The sequence below is a fragment of the Triticum aestivum genome, chromosome 5D (assembly GCF_018294505.1).
Source record: "Triticum aestivum cultivar Chinese Spring chromosome 5D, IWGSC CS RefSeq v2.1, whole genome shotgun sequence".
In the NCBI taxonomy this organism is placed as follows: Eukaryota; Viridiplantae; Streptophyta; class Magnoliopsida; order Poales; family Poaceae; genus Triticum; species Triticum aestivum.
The window spans coordinates 60,251,017-60,268,457 of NC_057808.1; positions in this window are offsets into that span (position 1 = coordinate 60,251,017).

The following is a 17,441-nucleotide window of genomic DNA, read 5'->3' on the forward strand; positions in this document are numbered from 1 at the left end:
TAATCTCCGTGAAGTTTCAGGTCATTTCGAGAACTTTTGTTTCTGCACAAAAATAACACCATGGCAATTCTGCTGAAAACAGCGTCAGTCCGGGTTAGTTCCATTCAAATCATGCAAGTTAGAGTCCAAAACAAGGGCAAAAGTGTTTGGAAAAGTAGATACGACGGAGACGTATCAACTACCCCAAGCTTAAACCTTTGCTTGTCCTCAAGCAATTCAGTTGATAAACTGAAAGTGATAAAGAAAAACTTTTACAAACTCTATTTGCTCTTGAGTAATTTCATGATTCCAGTGCACCTTTATAGCCACCCAGTTTACATCAGGTCTGGTACACAGCATGGCATACATAATAGACCCTATGGCCGAGGCATAGGGGACTATCATTCTGTGTACTTCATAGGAGTGCTTTGGGTGTGCCAAACGTCACAACGTAACTGGGTGGCTATAAAGGTGCATTGCGGGTATCTCCGAAAGTGTCTGTTGGGTTGGCACGAATCGAGACTGGGATTTGTCACTCCGTTTGACGGAGAGGTATCTCTGGGCCCACTCGGTAATGCATCATCATAATGAGCTCAATGTGACCAAGTATTTGGTCACGGGATCATGCATTACGGTACGAGTAAAGTGACTTGCCGGTAACGAGATTGAACGAGGTATTGGGATACCGACGATCGAATCTCAGGCAAGTAACGTACCGATTGACAAAGGGAATTGGATATGGGATTGATTGAATCCTCGACATCGTGGTTCATCCGATGAGATCATCGTGGAACATGTGGGAGCCAACATGGGTATCCAGATCCCGCTGTTGGTTATTGACCGGAGAGTCATCTCGGTCATGTCTGCATGTCTCCCGAACCCGTAGGGTCTACACACTTAAGGTTCGGTGACGCTAGGGTTGTAGAGATATTAGTATGCGGAAACCCGAAAGTTGTTCGGAGTCCCGGATGAGATCCCGGACATCACGAGGAGTTCCGGAATGGTCCGGAGGTGAAGAATTATATATAGGAAGTCCAGTTTCGGCCACCGGAAAAGTTTCGGGGGTTACCAGTATTGTACCGGGACCACCGGAAGGGTCCCGGGGGTCCACCGGGTGGGGCCACCTATCCCGGAGGGCCCCATGGGCTGAAGTGGGAGGGGAACCAGCCCCTGGTGGGCTGGTGCGCCCCCCATGGGCCTCCCCCTGCGCCTAGGGTTGGAATCCCTGGGGGTGGGGGCGCCCCACCAGACTTGGGGGGCAAGTTCCCCCCCTTGGCCGCCGCCCCCCCCCCCCCATGTAGATGGGATCCCCAGGGCCGGCGCCCCCCAGGGGGCCTATATATAGTGGGGGGAGGGAGGGCAGCAGTACCCTAGCCCCTGGCGCCTCCCTCTCCCTCCCGTAACACCTCTCCCTCCCTTTTGAGCTTGGCGAAGCCCTGCCGAGATCCCCGCTACTTCCACCACCACGCCGTCGTGCTGCTGGATCTCCATCAACCTCTCCTTTCCCCTTGCTGGATCAAGAAGGAGGAGACGTCGCTGTTCCGTACGTGTGTTGAACATGGAGGTGCCGTCCGTTCGGCGCTCGGTCATCGGTGATTTGGATCACGACGAGTACGACTCCATCAACCCCGTTCACTTGAACGCTTCCGCTCGCGATCTACAAGGGTATGTAGATGCACTCATTCCCTCTCGTTGCTAGTAAACTCCATAGATGGATCTTGGTGATGCGTAGAAAATTTTAAATTTCTGCTACGATCCCCAACATGGCATACTTTCATTGTCAACATAACAACCGAGAGATCTCGATATCTTCCATGCTACACACATTATAGGCGGTTCCCAAACAGAATGGTAAAGTTTATACTCCGCCTCCACCAACAAACATCAGTCCATAGCTTGTCCGAAACAACGGGTGCCTCCAACTAGCAACAGCCCTGGGGGAGTTTTTTTTTGCAATTATTTTGATTTGATTTGCTTAAAGCATGGGATTGGGCATCCCGGTGACCAGCCATTTTCTCGTGAGTGAGGAGCGGAGTCCACTCCTCTTGAGAATAACCTGCCTAGCATGGAAGATACAGACAACCCTAGTTGATACATGAGCTATTCGAGCATGCAAAACAGAATTTCATTTGAAGGTTTAGAGTTTGGCACATACAAATTTACTTGGAACGGCAGGTAGATACCGCATATAGGAAGGTATAGTGGACTCATATGGAATAACTTTGGGGTTTATGGAATTGGATGCACAAGCAATATTCCCGCTTAGTACAAGTGAAGGCTAGAAAAAGACTGGGAAGCGACCAGCTAGAGAGCGACAACAGTCATGAACATGCATTAAAATTAATAAACATTGAGTACAAGCATGAGTAGGATATAATCCACCATGAACATAAATATCGTGGAGGCTATGTTGATTTTGTTTCAACTACATGAGTGAACATGTGCCAAGTCGAGTCACTCGAATCATTCAAAGGAGGGTACCACCCCACTATACCACATCACAACCATTTTAATAGCATGTTGGCACGCAAGATAAACCATTATAAACTCCTAGCTAATTAAGCATGGCATAAGCAACTATAATATCTAATTTTCATTGCAAATATGTTTATTCATAATAGGCTGAATCAGGAACGATGAACTAATCATATTTACAAAAACAAGAGAGGTCGAGTTCATACCAGCTTCTCTCATCTCAATCAGTCCATCATATATCGTCATAATTGCCTTTCATTTGCACGACCGAACGATGTGTATAATAATAGTGCACGTGCATTGGACTAAGCTGGAATCTGCAGGCATTCAATTCAAGGGAGAAGACAAGGTAATATGGGCTCTTGGTTAAATCAACAATAATGCATATAATAGCCACTTCAACAATTTTATTATGGTCTTCTCCTCTCGACCCCCAAAGAAAAGAAAAGAAATAAAACTATCTACACGGGAAACCTCCCAACAGACAAAAGAAGAACAGGAAATCTTTTTGGGTTTTCTTTTAATTACTACTACTACAAGCAAGAAAGTAAACTAGCTAAAAGGTACAACTAATTTTTTTTGGTTTTTCTTAAGGTTTTCCAAACACACAAGAAGAAAACATAAAAAGGAAAATAAACTAGCATGAATATTACAGTGAGAAAGTATGAGCACCGACAACCAGCATGAGTGTGTGAATATGAAAGTAATGTCGGTGAGAAATACGTACTCCCCCAAGCTTAGGCTTTTGGCCAAAGTTGGTCTATTGCCACGGCTGGCCTGGCGGATATCCGAAGTTGTAACTGGGGTCGTACTGAGATGGAGCCTCGGGTTGCCACTGGTTGGCAATCTCCTCCAGATCCCACTGGTAAACAGACCGTCGTGAAGGAGCAAATCGTGGCTCCGGCTCTGGCTCTGTAGCTGGTGTGGAGTTTTGGTAGGCGTGAATGACCTCCGGCGGAACAAAGTACTTGCCTGCAGATAAGTCAAACAAAGAAGGAGCCGGCAAAGTAATAATCTCAGGGCAAATCTTATCAAATGCCAATTTGTCCTTAAGCGTCTTTTCCCTATTCTTAACGATAAAATCATGTGCTACCATACTCTTATAATCTAGAAAAACCGGGGGTAGCAATTTTTCTTCTTTCTCATAATGCCTAATAGGTATGTTAAAATGTGCAGCGAGGTGCGAGGCGAAGATACCTCCCAAGATGGGGCCCTTCGTACGGTTAAGATTTAGCCGCTTTGCAACAATAGCGCCCATACTAAATGTGTCATCACGGAACAAGGCATGGCACAAAATGACAATATCAGGGGCACTAAGGTTGCCACAGTTTCCGCGACCAATTAAGCATCTACTAGCAAATAATGCAAAGTAACGTAGAACAGGAAAGTGTATGCTAGTAATTCTTGCGTCGGAAACTTTCTTCGTTTCCCCTACAACAATTGTATCAATAAACCCCTCCACATCGTTACGATGTGCTTCCTCTACGCTGCCCAAAAAGGGCAACTTGCAAACCTCACAAAATTCATAGAGGCACATCTCCTTATACTCATCATATAAATAGAAATCCACCGAAGGTGGTGACCTCCTAGCATTGAAATGAAAATTTTGCACAACAATATTAGTGGGTAGGAGATACTGTTCGCGTTGGTCGCGGAGGAAGTCGGTGAGGCATGCATTCTCAGCCAACTCATAAAAATCATCATAAATCCCGGCTGCTCTCAAGAAATCATCACAAGGCCATTCACACGGCCGAACCTCCGCGGTGCGAGGGAGATTATATTTGGGCCTCTTGTCTTCTTCACTTTGCTTATCCTTCGAGCTTCGGCTCGAAGAGCCCCTCAAAAATCTCTTTATCATTTTCTGAAAATTTCTGAAATTTTTAGTAACTTAAAATAAAAGTGAACCAAACTCAACAAAATTAATAGTAACTACTCCCACAAGTGCCTAGAGACTATATCATGCATTAGAACTACTTGGGACCATATAAATTTGACATGCAAGCTCAAGAACAGGGTCACCTAGGCAGCAAAAAATTGCAATGAATAAAGCACTAGAACAAAAACTAATTGGACCATTGGAGGAGTTACATACCGAAGAACAATCCCCCAAAGCAGTTTTGTGAATGGAGCTTTGAGCAAGGAGATCGAAAATCGCAGCAAAATGAGCTAGAACTCGTGCTTGAGCTGGTTGGTGATTTTTTTTGGGAGGAAGAAGGAGTGTGTGGGTGCTGGAATAAGTGGAGGGGAGCCACCATGGGCCCACGAGGCAGGGGGCGCGCCCGAGGGGGGTGGGCGCGCTCTGGACCCTTGTGGCCAGGTGCTTGCTCCCCCTGCTGTGTTCTCAGTGCCTGATATTCTCAAATATTCCAGAAAAATTCATATTTCAATTTCAGGGCATTTGGAGAACTTTTATTTTCGGGGTATTTTTTATTGCATGGATAATTCAGAAAATAGACAGAAAATACTATTTTTACTTTATTTAATCTAAATAACAGAAAGTAAAAGGAGGGTACAGAAGGTTGTGCTTTCTAACTTCATCCATCTCATGCTCATCAAAAGGAATCCACTAACAAGGTTGATCAAGTCTTGTTAACAAACTCTTTTCGAATAACATGGAACTACCTCAACGGGGATATGCACGTCCCCAATAATAAGAATATCATATTTCTTCTTGACAGTAGGTAGAGGAAATTCAAAACCTCCAAAAATAATCGATGGAATTTTTCCAATAGAGTTTATACTATGAACTTGAGGTTATTTCCTCGGAAAGTGTACCGTATGCTCGTTATCATTGACATGAAAAGTGACATTGCCTTTGTTGCAATCAATAACAGCCCCTGCAGTATTCAAAAAGTGTCTTCCAAGAATAATAGACATACTATCGTCCTCGGGAATATCAAGAATAACAAAGTCCGTTAAAATAGTAACGTTTGCAACCACAATAGGCACATCTTCACAAATACCGACAGGTATAGCAGTTGATTTATCGGCCATTTGCAAAGATATTTCAGTAGGTGTCAACTTATTCAAATCAAGTCTACGATATAAAGAGAGAGGCATAACACTAACATCGGCTCCAAGATCACATAAAGCAGTTCTAACATAGTTTCTTTTAATGGAGCATGGTATAGTTGGTACTCCTGGATCTCCAAGTTTCTTTCGTATTCCACCCTTAAAAGTACAATTGGAGAGCATGGTGGAAATTTGAGCTTCCGGTATCTTTCTTTTATTAGTAACAATTTCCTGCATATACTTAGCATAAGGGTTCATTTTGAGCATATCAGTTAAACGCATACGCAAAAAGATAGGTCTAATCATTTCAGCGAAGCGCTCAAAATCCTCATCATCCTTTTTCTTGGATGGTTTGGGACGAAAAGGCATGGGTTTCTGAACCCATGGTTCCCTTTCTTTACTGTGCTTCCTAGCAACAAAGTCTCTCTTATCATAACGTTGATTCTTTGATTGTGGGTTATCAAAATCAACTGCAGGTTCAATCTCTACATCATTGTCATTACTAGGTTGAGCATCAATATGAACATCATCATTAACATTATCACTAGGTTCATGTTCATTACCAGATTGTGTTTCAGCATCAGAAATAGAAATATCATTGGGATTCTCATGTGTGTCAACAACAGGTTCACTAGAAGCATGCAAAGTCCTATCATTTTTCTTTTTCTTCTTCTTAGAAGGACTAGGTGAATCTACATTAGTTCTCTGAGAATCTTGCTCAATTCTCTTAGGGTGGCCCTCAGGATACAAAGGTTCCTGAGTCATTCTATCCCCTCTAGTCATAACTCTAATAGCATTATCATTCTTCTTATTATTTAATTCATTGAGCAAATCATTTTGAGCTTTAAGCACTTGTTCTACTTGAGTGGTAACCATAGAAGCATGTTTACTAATAAGTTTAAGTTCACCTTTAACTCTAGACATATAATCACTCAAGTGTTCAATCATATAAGCATTGCGTTTTAATTGTCTACCAAAATAAGCATTGGAATCTTCTTGCTTAACCATAAAATTATCAAACTCATCTAAGCATTGGCTAGCAAACTTAGTAGGAGGGATTTCAGCTTTATCATATCTATAGAGAGAATTTACCTTTACTACCTGTGTCGGGTTATCAAGACCATGTATTTCTTCGATATGTGGTAAATTAAGGCCATGTATTTCTTCAATAGGAGGTAAATTCTTAACATCTTCAGCTTTAATACACTTTTCTTTCATAGATTTCTTTGCCTCTTGCATATCTTCAGGACTGAGAAATAGAATGCCCCTTTTCTTCGGAGTTGGCTTAGGAGTTGGTTCAGGAAGTGTCCAATTGTTTTCATTCGTCAACATATTATTCAATAGAATTTCAGCTTCATCAACTGTTCTTTCCCTGAAAACACAACCAACACAACTATCCAGGTGGTCTCTGGAAGCATCGGTTAGTCCATTATAAAAGATATCAAGTATTTCATTTTTCTTGAGAGGATGATCAGGCAAAGCATTAAGTAATTGGAGAAGCCTCCCCCAAGCTTGTGGGAGACTCTCTTCTTCAATTCGCCCAAAATTATATATATCCCTTAAAGCAGCTTGTTTCTTATGAGCAGGGAAATATTTAGCAGAGAAGTAATAAATCATATCTTGGGGACTACGCACACAACCAGGATCAAGAGAATTAAACCAAGCCTTAGCATCACCCTTTAATAAACGGAAATAATTTAAGGATATAGTAGTAACGAGTTTTCTCATCATTAGTGAATAGGGTGGCTATATCATTTAATTTAGTAAGATGTGCCACAACAGTTTCAGATTCATTGCCATAGAAAGGATCAGATTCAACCAGAGTAATTATCTCAGGATCGACAGAGAAATCATAATCCTTATCAGTAACAAAGATAGGTGAAGTAGCATAAGCAGGATCATATTTCATTCTAGCATTCAAAGATTTTACTTTCAGCTTAGCTAATAATTTCTTAAGATCACTCCTATCATTGCAAGCAAGAAAGTCTCTAGCAGTTTCTTCATCCATAACATAACCCTGAGGCACAACAGGCAATTCATATCTAGGGGTTGAATCTTCATCATCACTTTCATCAATATTATCGGTTTCAATAATTTCATTCTCTCTAGCCCTAGCAAGTTGTTCATCCATAAATTCACCTAGTGGCACAGTAGTATCAAGCATAGATGTAGTTTCATCGTAAGTATCATGCATAGTAGAAGTGGCATCATCAATAACATTGCGACATATCAGAATTAATAGCAGAAGCAGGTTTAGGTGTCGCAAGCTTACTCAAAACAGAAGGTGAATCAAGTGCAGAACTAGATGGTAGTTCCTTACCCCCCTCGTAGTTGAGGGATAAATTTTAGTTTTCTCGTCTTTCAAGTTCCTCATAGTGACCAGCAGATATAAATCTCAAGTGACTCAAAGAATAGAGCTATGCTCCCCGGCAATGGCGCCAAAAAATAGTCTTGATAACCCACAAGTATAGGGGATCGCAACAGTTTTCGAGGGTAGAGTATTCAACCCAAATTTATTGATTCGACACAAGGGGAGCCAAAGAATATTCTCAAGTATTAGCAGTTGAGTTTTCAATTCAAGCACACCTGGATAACTTAATATCTGCAGCAAAGTATTTAGTAGCAAAGTAGTATGATAGTAACGGTAACAGTGGCAAAAGTAACGGTGATGGTTTTGTAGTGATTGTAGCAGTAGCAACGGAAAAGTAAATAAGCGAAGAACAATATGTGAAAAGCTCGTAGGCATTGGATCGGTGATGGAGAATTATGTCGGATGCGATTATTCATGCAACAGTTATAACATAGGGTGACACAGAACTAGCTCCAATTCATCAATGTAATGTAGGCATGTATTCCGAATATAGTCATACGTGCTTATGGAAAAGAACTTGCATGACATCTTTTGTCCTACCCTCCCATGGCAGCGGGGTCCTATTGGAAACTAAGGGATATTAAGGCCTCCTTTTAATAGAGTACTGGACCAAAGCATTAACACATAGTGAATACATGAACTCCTCAAACTATGGTCATCACCGGGAGTGGTCCCAATTATTGTCACTTCGGGGTTGCCGGATCATAACACATAGTAGGTGACTATAGACTTGCAAGATAGGATCAAGAACTCACATATATTCACGAAAACATAATAGGTTCAGATCTGAAATCATGGCACTCGGGCCCTAGTGACAAGCATTAAGCATAGCAAAGTCATAGCAACATCAATCTCAGAACATAGTGGATACTAGGGATCAAACCCTAACAAAGTTAACTCGATTACATGATAAATCTCATCCAACCCATCACCGTCCAGCAAGCCTACGATGGAATTACTCACGCACGGTGGTGAGCATCATGAAATTGGTGATGGAGGATGGTTGATGATGACGACAGCGACGGATTCCCCTCTCCGGAGCCCCGAACGGACTCCAGATCAGCCCTCCCGAGAGAGATTAGGGCTTGGAGGCGGCTCCGTATCGTAAAACGTGATGAATCCTTCTCTCTGATTTTTTCTCCCCGAACGTGAATATATAGAGTTGGAGTTGAGGTCAGTGGAGCACCAAGGGGCCCACGAGGCAGGGGCGCGCCCAGGGGGGCAGGCGTGCCTCCCACCCTCGTGGACAGGGTGTGGGCCCCCTGGCCTTGATTCTTTCGCCAGTATTTTTTATTATTTCCAAAAATAATCTCCGTGAAGTTTCAGGTCAATAACACCATGGCAATTCTGCTGAAAACAGCGTCAGTCCGGGTTAGTTCCATTCAAATCATGCAAGTTAGAGTCCAAAACAAGGGCAAAAGTGTTTGGAAAAGTAGATACGACGGAGACGTATCATGCATCATATAGAATTATTCCTTAAGGAAACCGTTAAGGAATGCCGTTTTGACGTCCATTTGCCAAATCTCATAATCATAGAATGCGGAAATTGCTAACATGATTCGGACGGACTTCAGCTTCGCTACGGGTGAGAAGGTCTCATTGTAGTCAACCCCTTGAACTTGTCGATAACCCTTAGCGACATGCCGAGCCTTATAGACGGTCACATTACCATCCGCGTCGGTCTTCTTCTTAAAGATCCACTTATTCTCTATGGCTTGCCGATCATCGGGCAAGTCCGTCAAATTCCATATATACTTTGTTTTCATACATGGATCCTATCTCAGATTTCATGGCTTCAAGCTAACTGCCCCACCATTCAAAATATACACGTATCCGGTTTGTGACTTGGAGTCATCCAGATCTGTGTCGAAACTAGCATCGACGTAACCCTTTACGACGAGCTCTTCGTCACCTCCATAAACGTGAAACATATCCTTAGTCCTTTTCAGGTACTTCAGGATATTCTTGACTGTTGTCCAGTGTTCCATGCCAGGATTACTTTGGTACCTTCCTACCAAACTTACGGCAAGGTTTACATCAGGTCTGGTACACAGCATGGCATACATAATAGACCCTATGGCCGAGGCATAGGGGATGACACTCATATTTTCTCTATCTTCTGCCGTGGTCGGGCATTGAGCCGTGCTCAATCTCACACCTTGCAATACAGGCAAGAACCCCTTCTTGGACTGATCCATATTGAACTTCTTCAATATCTTGTCAAGGTACGTGCTTTGTGAAAGACCAATGAGGCGTCTCGATCTATCTCTATAGATCTTGATGCCTAATATGTAAGCAGCTTCTCCAAGGTCCTTCATTGAAAAACACTTATTCAAGTAGGCCTTTATGCTTTCCAAGAGTTCTATATCATTTCCCATCAATAGTATGTCATCCACATATAATATGAGAAATGCTACAGAGCTCCCACTCACTTTCTTGTAAACACAGGCTTCTCCATAAATCTGCGTAAACCCAAACGCTTTGATCATCTCATCAAAACAAATGTTCCAACTCCGAGATGCTTGCACCAGCCCATAGATCGAGCGTTGGAGCTTGCATACCTTGTCAGCATTCTTAGGATCGACAAAACCTTCCGGCTGCATCATATACAATTCTTCCTTAATGAAACCATTAAGGAATGCCGTTTTGACGTCCATTTGCCATATCTCATAATCATAGAATGCGGCAATTGCTAACATGATTCAGACAGACTTCAGCTTCGCTACGGGTGAGAAGGTCTCATCGTAGTCAACCCCTTGAACTTGTAGATAACCCTTAGTGACAAGCCGAGCCTTATAGATGGTTACATTACCATCCGCATCTGTCTTCTTCTTAAAGATCCATTTATTTTCTATGGCTCGCCGATCATCGGGCAAGTCTGTCAAAGTCCATACTTCGTTTTCATACATGGATCCTATCTCGCATTTCATGGCTTCAAGCCATTTGTCGGAATCCGGGCCCGCCATCGCTTCTTCATAGTTCGAAGGTTCACCGTTGTCTAACAACATGATTTCCACGACAGGGTTGCCGTACCACTCTGGTGCGGAACGTGTCCTCGTGGACCTACGAAGTTCAGTAGAAACTTGATCCGAAGTTTCATGATCATCATCATTAACTTCCTCTCTAGTCGGTGCAGGCACCACAGAAACATCTTCCTGAGCTGCGCTACTTTCCCGTTCAAGAGGGGGTACCTCATCAAGTTCTACTTTCCTCCCACTTACTTCTTTCGAGAGAAACTCATTCTCCAGAAAGGATCCATTCTTGGCAACAAAGGTCTTTCCTTCGGATCTGAGGTAGAAGGTATACCCAATAGTTTCCTTAGGGTATCCTATGAAGACGCATTTTTCCGATTTGGGTTCGAGCTTTTCAGGTTGAAGTTTCTTGACATAAGCATCGCATCCCCAAACTTTCAGAAACAACAGCTTAGGTTTCTTACCAAACCATAATTCATACAGTGTTGTCTCAACGGATTTAGACGGTGCCCTATTTAAAGTGAATGTGGCTGTCTCTAAAGCATAACCCCAAAATGATAGCGGTAGATCGGCAAGAGACATCATAGATCGCACCATATCCAATAGAGTGCGATTACGATGTTCGGACACACCATTGCGCTGAGGTGTTCCAGGCGGCATGAGTTGTGAAACAATTCCACATTTCCTTAAGTGCATGCCAAACTCGTGACTCAATTATTCTCCTCCACGATCTGATCGTAAGAACTTTAGTTTCCTATCACGTTGATTCTCTACCTCGCTCTGAAATTCCTTGAACTTTTCAACGGTCTCAGATTTGTGTTTCACTAAGTACACATACCCATATCTACTTAAGTCCTCAGTGAGGGTGAGAACATAACGATAGCCACCACGAGCCTCAACACTCAGTGGACCGCATACATCAGTATGTAATATTTCCAACAAGTTGGTTGCTCGCTCCATTGTTCCGGAGAACGGAGTCTTGGTCATTTTGCCCATGAGGCATGGTTCGCACGTGTCAAATGATTCATAATCAAGAGACTCCAAAAGTCCATCTGCATGGAGTTTCTTCATGCGTTTGACACCAATGTGACCAAGGCGGCAGTGCCACAAGTATGTGGGACTATCATTATCAACCTTACATCTTTTGGCATTCACACTATGAATATGTGTAACATCACGTTCGAGATTCAATAAAAATAAACCATTGACCTGTGGGGCATGACCATAAAACATATCTGTCATATAAATAGACACTAGTACAGCGAGGTGCTATACAAACGGTTTTAACCCCTTTCCGCGACGGCATCTGGAGTCTCTTTTGTACATGAAGTGCATCCAGTTTTTGCCGTACCCTCTCTAATTTTTTGCACATGCTATGTGGGTGACACTACAGGAAACAGCTACTTTGCCGTCTGCCATGGCGGACGGCAAAGGCTCGAAAGGCGGACGGCAAAGACCTTTGCCGTCAGCCGCGGACGGCAAAAGGCTCCGGCAAAGAAGGCTACGGTAAACAGCTGCTTTGCCGTCTGCTTCCTGGCGGCGGACGGCAAAGGCTCTTTGCCGTCTGCGGCGGACGGCAAAGAGGGCGGACGGCAATATTTGCGCTGTCAGTCCGTTAAGTGGCTAACGGCAGACCTTTGCCGTCCGCCGCAGACGGCAAAGAGCCTTTGGTCTTTGCCGTCCGCCTTATGATGTCATCTACACGTCACTAGATGGCAGGTTCTTTGCCGTCTGCCACTGATGGCAAAGTGCAGGTTCTTTGCCGTCTGCCACGGATGGCAAAGTCTTTGCCGTCTGCCACTGTAGGCAAACTGACCAAATGGGTCAGCTCCCAGGAAGCACAGTTGGCTGCCACGTGGCTTCTTTGCCGTCCGCGGCAGACGGCAAAGGCTCTTTGCCGTCGGTGGCAGACGGCAAAGAGCCTGCATATTGTCTGTTTTTTCTGTTTTTTATTAAATCCCACAATTTGCAGCACATATCACATATATAAGTTTCATATCCAGCACATATCCAACACATATCTAGCACATAAGTTTCATATCACATATCACATCAGTTTCATCCATACACATTGTTCATACATAAGGAAGTTCCATCCATACACATTGTTCCATCCATATATATATTACAATGCAAAGTGTCATGAAGATAGCAAGCTAGATACAATGCAAAGTTTCATCAAAGGAAAAGCAAGCACTCCATCATAGCAAGCTAGCTTCCATCAAGTGAATGAAATCTGCAAAATGGTAAATAAGAAAGTTAGAAATAGGTGACTAGAACAAGAAGAAGACTAGAACAAGAAGAAGACTAGAACAAGAAGTATATGTCATTTATGAGCTAACTTAGGTGAAATGGATCATATATGAGCTAACTAAGTTGAAATGGGTTGTTTATGAGCTAACTTAGTTGAAATGGATCATTTATGAGCTAACTTAGTTGAAATGGGTCGTTTATGAGCTAACTAAGGTGAAGGGCATCGTTTTTGAGCTAAGTAAGGTGAAATGGGTCATTTTGGAGCTAACCTAGTTGAAATGGATCGTTTTTGAGCTAACTTAGTTGAAATGGATCGTTTTTGAGGTAACTAAGGTGAAATGGATCGTTTTTTAGCTCACTTAGGTCAAATGGATCGTTTTTGAGCTAACTTAGTTGAAATGGATCGTTTTTGAGCTAACTTTGTTGAAATGGATCATTTTTGAGCTAATTTAGTTGAAATGGATCGTTTTTGAGCTAACTTAGGTGAAATGGATCATTTATGAGCTAATTTAGTTGAAATGGATCTTTTTGAGCTAACTTAGGTGAAATGGATCATTTAAGAGCTAATTTAGGTGAAATGGATCGTTTTTTAGCTCACTTAGGTCAAATGGATCGTTTATGAGCTAAATTAGTTGAAATGGATCGTTTATGAGATAACCTAGGTAAGATGGGTCATTTTGGAGTTAACCTAGGTGAAATGGGCCATTTTAAAGCTAACGTAGGTAAAATGGATCATTTAGGAGCTAATGTAGGTAAAATGGGTCATTTTTGAGCTAACTTGGATGAACTGCATCATTTATAAGCTAACCTAGGTAAAATGGGTCATTTTGGAGGAAAATAAGCTAACTCTAGGTCATTATGGTAAGCATATTGGAGGAAATAAAGCTAAGTCTAGGTCTTTATGCATTTGTTAAGCAAAACACTAGAGAAACTTACCGTGATCAGGGAGGTGTAGGAGCGGGGTGGCTAGTGCCGCTACCTGGAGAAGGATCGTGCGATGCGTTTCTGGAGTTAAGCTGCACCAAAGATCATTTCCAATGTCTCGTTAGCATTACGACACTCAAATGTTAAGACTACCAAGTAATGTCCATTCAAACTAAACTCACCGTGCTCCCAGGAGCAATCACTGGCATCGGCGGAGCGGGCTGACCGGACTTCTCGCACACAGACTGCACATTTGGTTTTCAGAACAGAGTCATACTAGTTAGTAATGAGACTCAAATGTTAAGACTAGCAAGTAATCTGCAGAAGAAACTTACCACAAGGAGCTCGTACATGGCCCTTGCCTGCATGTCATTCCGTGCCCTCTCCTCCTCCATCATCTTTCTCGTCCTCTCCTCCATCTCCCGCTGCCTCTCCGCCGCCTCCGCCAGAAGTTTCTCCGTTCTATCTCTCTCAGTCTGTATAGCAGCCTGCAACACCACTCACATGACCATTTGTAATCATTGATGGAAGCGCACACAATGTAATGGAGAAAGATAACTGAGTACGTATCACTAACCTTGATGGCGAGTTGCACTGGCCGTTCACGAGGCCTTATCTCAGGAGCGGAGCTCGACTGGCGCGCCTTGATCTCCGGGAGAGTGCTAGGACAACGGATAAGTCCATCTCCAATGGCTATGGAGCCATGGGACCTCCCGCCACCAGATATCATCACCAGCTCTGGATCAATGGGACCCTGGCTCGGGTTAAAGTCCTCCCCTTTCCTCGCCTTCCCCTCATCTCTATATCTCACGAGCTTGTTGTGGGAGGAGATGTTGGTGAAGTTGTTTGCATCATCGAGGTCAGACTGAGAGAAAGCCTTGACTTTCTTGTAAGAGCCAGTGTGGGCCATGGCATACAGGTCGTACACCTCTGGCACCTTATCCGCCTTATTGTGGCGTGCCTGAAAGAGAGAAACAATGAAAATTAGTAATTAAAGGGCTCAAGCTAGCATGATGAATGAATTGCATGAATCATGAAGCAAACCACATACCCAGTTGCGCCCGAACTGATATAAGTTGGAGCTGCCTTGATGGTGTGGCACACCTTCCATTTGGGCACGTTTGTCCTTGGCCTGGTTGTGGAGGGCTAGCCATTCTTGTGAGCACCACTCATCGACCAACACCTCCCAACAATCCATCCGATCCGCACACCATCTCGGAGGCGCCTAAGTTAGCAAATAGAAACTTGAGCGCTACGGCTAAGAATTACTAAATGAAGGAACTTAAGTAGAAGGCCTTAAGAATTACCTTCATGTACTGCTCCTTACTCAGGAACTTATCGCGGCACGCCGGCTTGGTCTTCTTGATACCACGCAAGGCGTAGTAGTCTCGAACAGCCTGCACCCGAGCCTCGTGCCGTAAGTTCTGGAGTAGGCGCTTGCAGACGTTCTGGATAACATTTGCGCAGTCCTCCTCGTATCCCTCCTCACACCTGTAGAATGTCTGCAATCAAATGAGACAATATTGATTAGTACAATTAATAACTAGCTAGTTGAAGATTTTGAAATGTGTAAAGGAGAAATTACCCAGAACGTCCTGATCACCATGTCTGCCCTCGTGTCGCACACGACACCGTCGATAATGACATCCGGCGGGGCCGGGGCAGCCACGTAGTGCTCCCAGCTCAACCCAAGCTCTGGAAGCCGACCCTCACCAGGCAACGTGACAAACCCCGGGAAGTTTTGCCGGCAAAGAACTCCAAGGACGGAGTTGGGCCGGCGGACACTATGATGGTGGTCCCAACCCCTGCAGCATGACAAGGCCAACGCATTAGTTATTTGAAGAAACGTGAATGCAGAAGGTACAAAAATATTAAATGCACTTACGTACCTCTCCCCATCAGGGAAGATCAACCACCTCTGCTCGCGGGTCGCCGGCACGGACGGGAGCCGTGTAGCACCACGCTGGTAGACGGTGCCACCCTCCTCCTCAAGATCAGTCGGCTCCCCGCCATCATCAGCATGGCCACTCGGCTCCTCGGGCTGATCCGGCCAGGTACCCCATCCGGACGTGTGCTCCTCCGGGGTCTCGTGGGCCGAACTCTCGTGGGCCGAAGGCCAGTCGACCCGAGGCTCGTGGGCCCAAGACCCGTGGACCGGAGGCTCGTGGACCGGAGTCCGTGTAGCCTCCTCCTCGGACGAGTCCACCCTAGCAGTCACGTGCTCGGGTGAAACAGCTGGGGGTGGCGGCGAGGAAGGCGCCCTAGCAGTCACCCTACCTCCTCTCCCGCGACCACGTGCCCCACCTCCTCTCTTCCTACCTCGTCCCCTGCTGGGCACCGCGGTGGACGAAGAAGGGCCCGGCGGTGTGGACATACTGTCCAGCAACGCTCGGCGAAGAGGTACGTCTGGAATCGAAGACCTCAGACCACGCGCCGAGGAAGAAGGGGCCTTGGCGCGCTCCCGACCAGCGCCCACCATCTTTCAACACCTGCCATGACAAACAGTAAACGAAATTAGTACAACATAAAAAAAAGACCGACATGAATAATAATATGTGTATCACTTAAGTGTATCATCATCAAGTACAACATTAAAAAATTTAATACCTGACACTACTAATAATCTCGATCAGTATCATCAATAAATGCATAATCATCATCATCACTATAATCAATGACGGGCTCATAGGGTTCAGTGGCATCAACATGTGCAAGGCCACCTTGACGTAATCGGTCAAGCAATGACAGGTCATCCGCAGCAGTAACCTCTTCTTGTTCCGGCTCTTCTTGTTCCTCCTCTGGGGTGATGTCGGATTCACTGTCACTGTCTACTTCAATGTTTTGGGGTGAAGTATAGCGGTTCTTGAAACGCTTTTTGGAAAGACGTGTCTCTTGGAAGAATTCTCCTTCATATGTGTCTGGGTTAATGTGAGGTTCATAATCCTCTTCCTTTGGGGGAGATAGTCTAGCACGTGGCGGCACTTCATAAACGACATCCCAACCTTTCAGATTTGGATTAGTTTGGCAGGCCCACGGTAGATAGAATACTTGGGTCGCCTGTTGAGCCGTAATATAGACATCAGGAACATCTAAATGGGTGCTTTGGTTGATTTCAACTAGCCCTATATGTTCATGAGTTCTTCTAGTCTCCTTCGGCTGAAACCAATAACATTTGAAGACTACGACATTCGGTGGGTTTTCACCATAGAATAGAAGTTCATAAATTGCTTCAACTCTCCCATAATACTCGGTACCTCCTTCGCCGATAGCAGATACACAACAATTTGTAGACTTTCGGTCGGCCATAGATAGCTCTTTGCCATAGGTACGAAAGCGATACCCGTTGATGTCGTATTTGTCAAATGAACGGACCTTATAGTCAAAACCATTAGCGACTTGTCTCAATTCGGCGTCCATAGACTCTGAATTAGCCTACAAGTTTAATATGAAAGGAT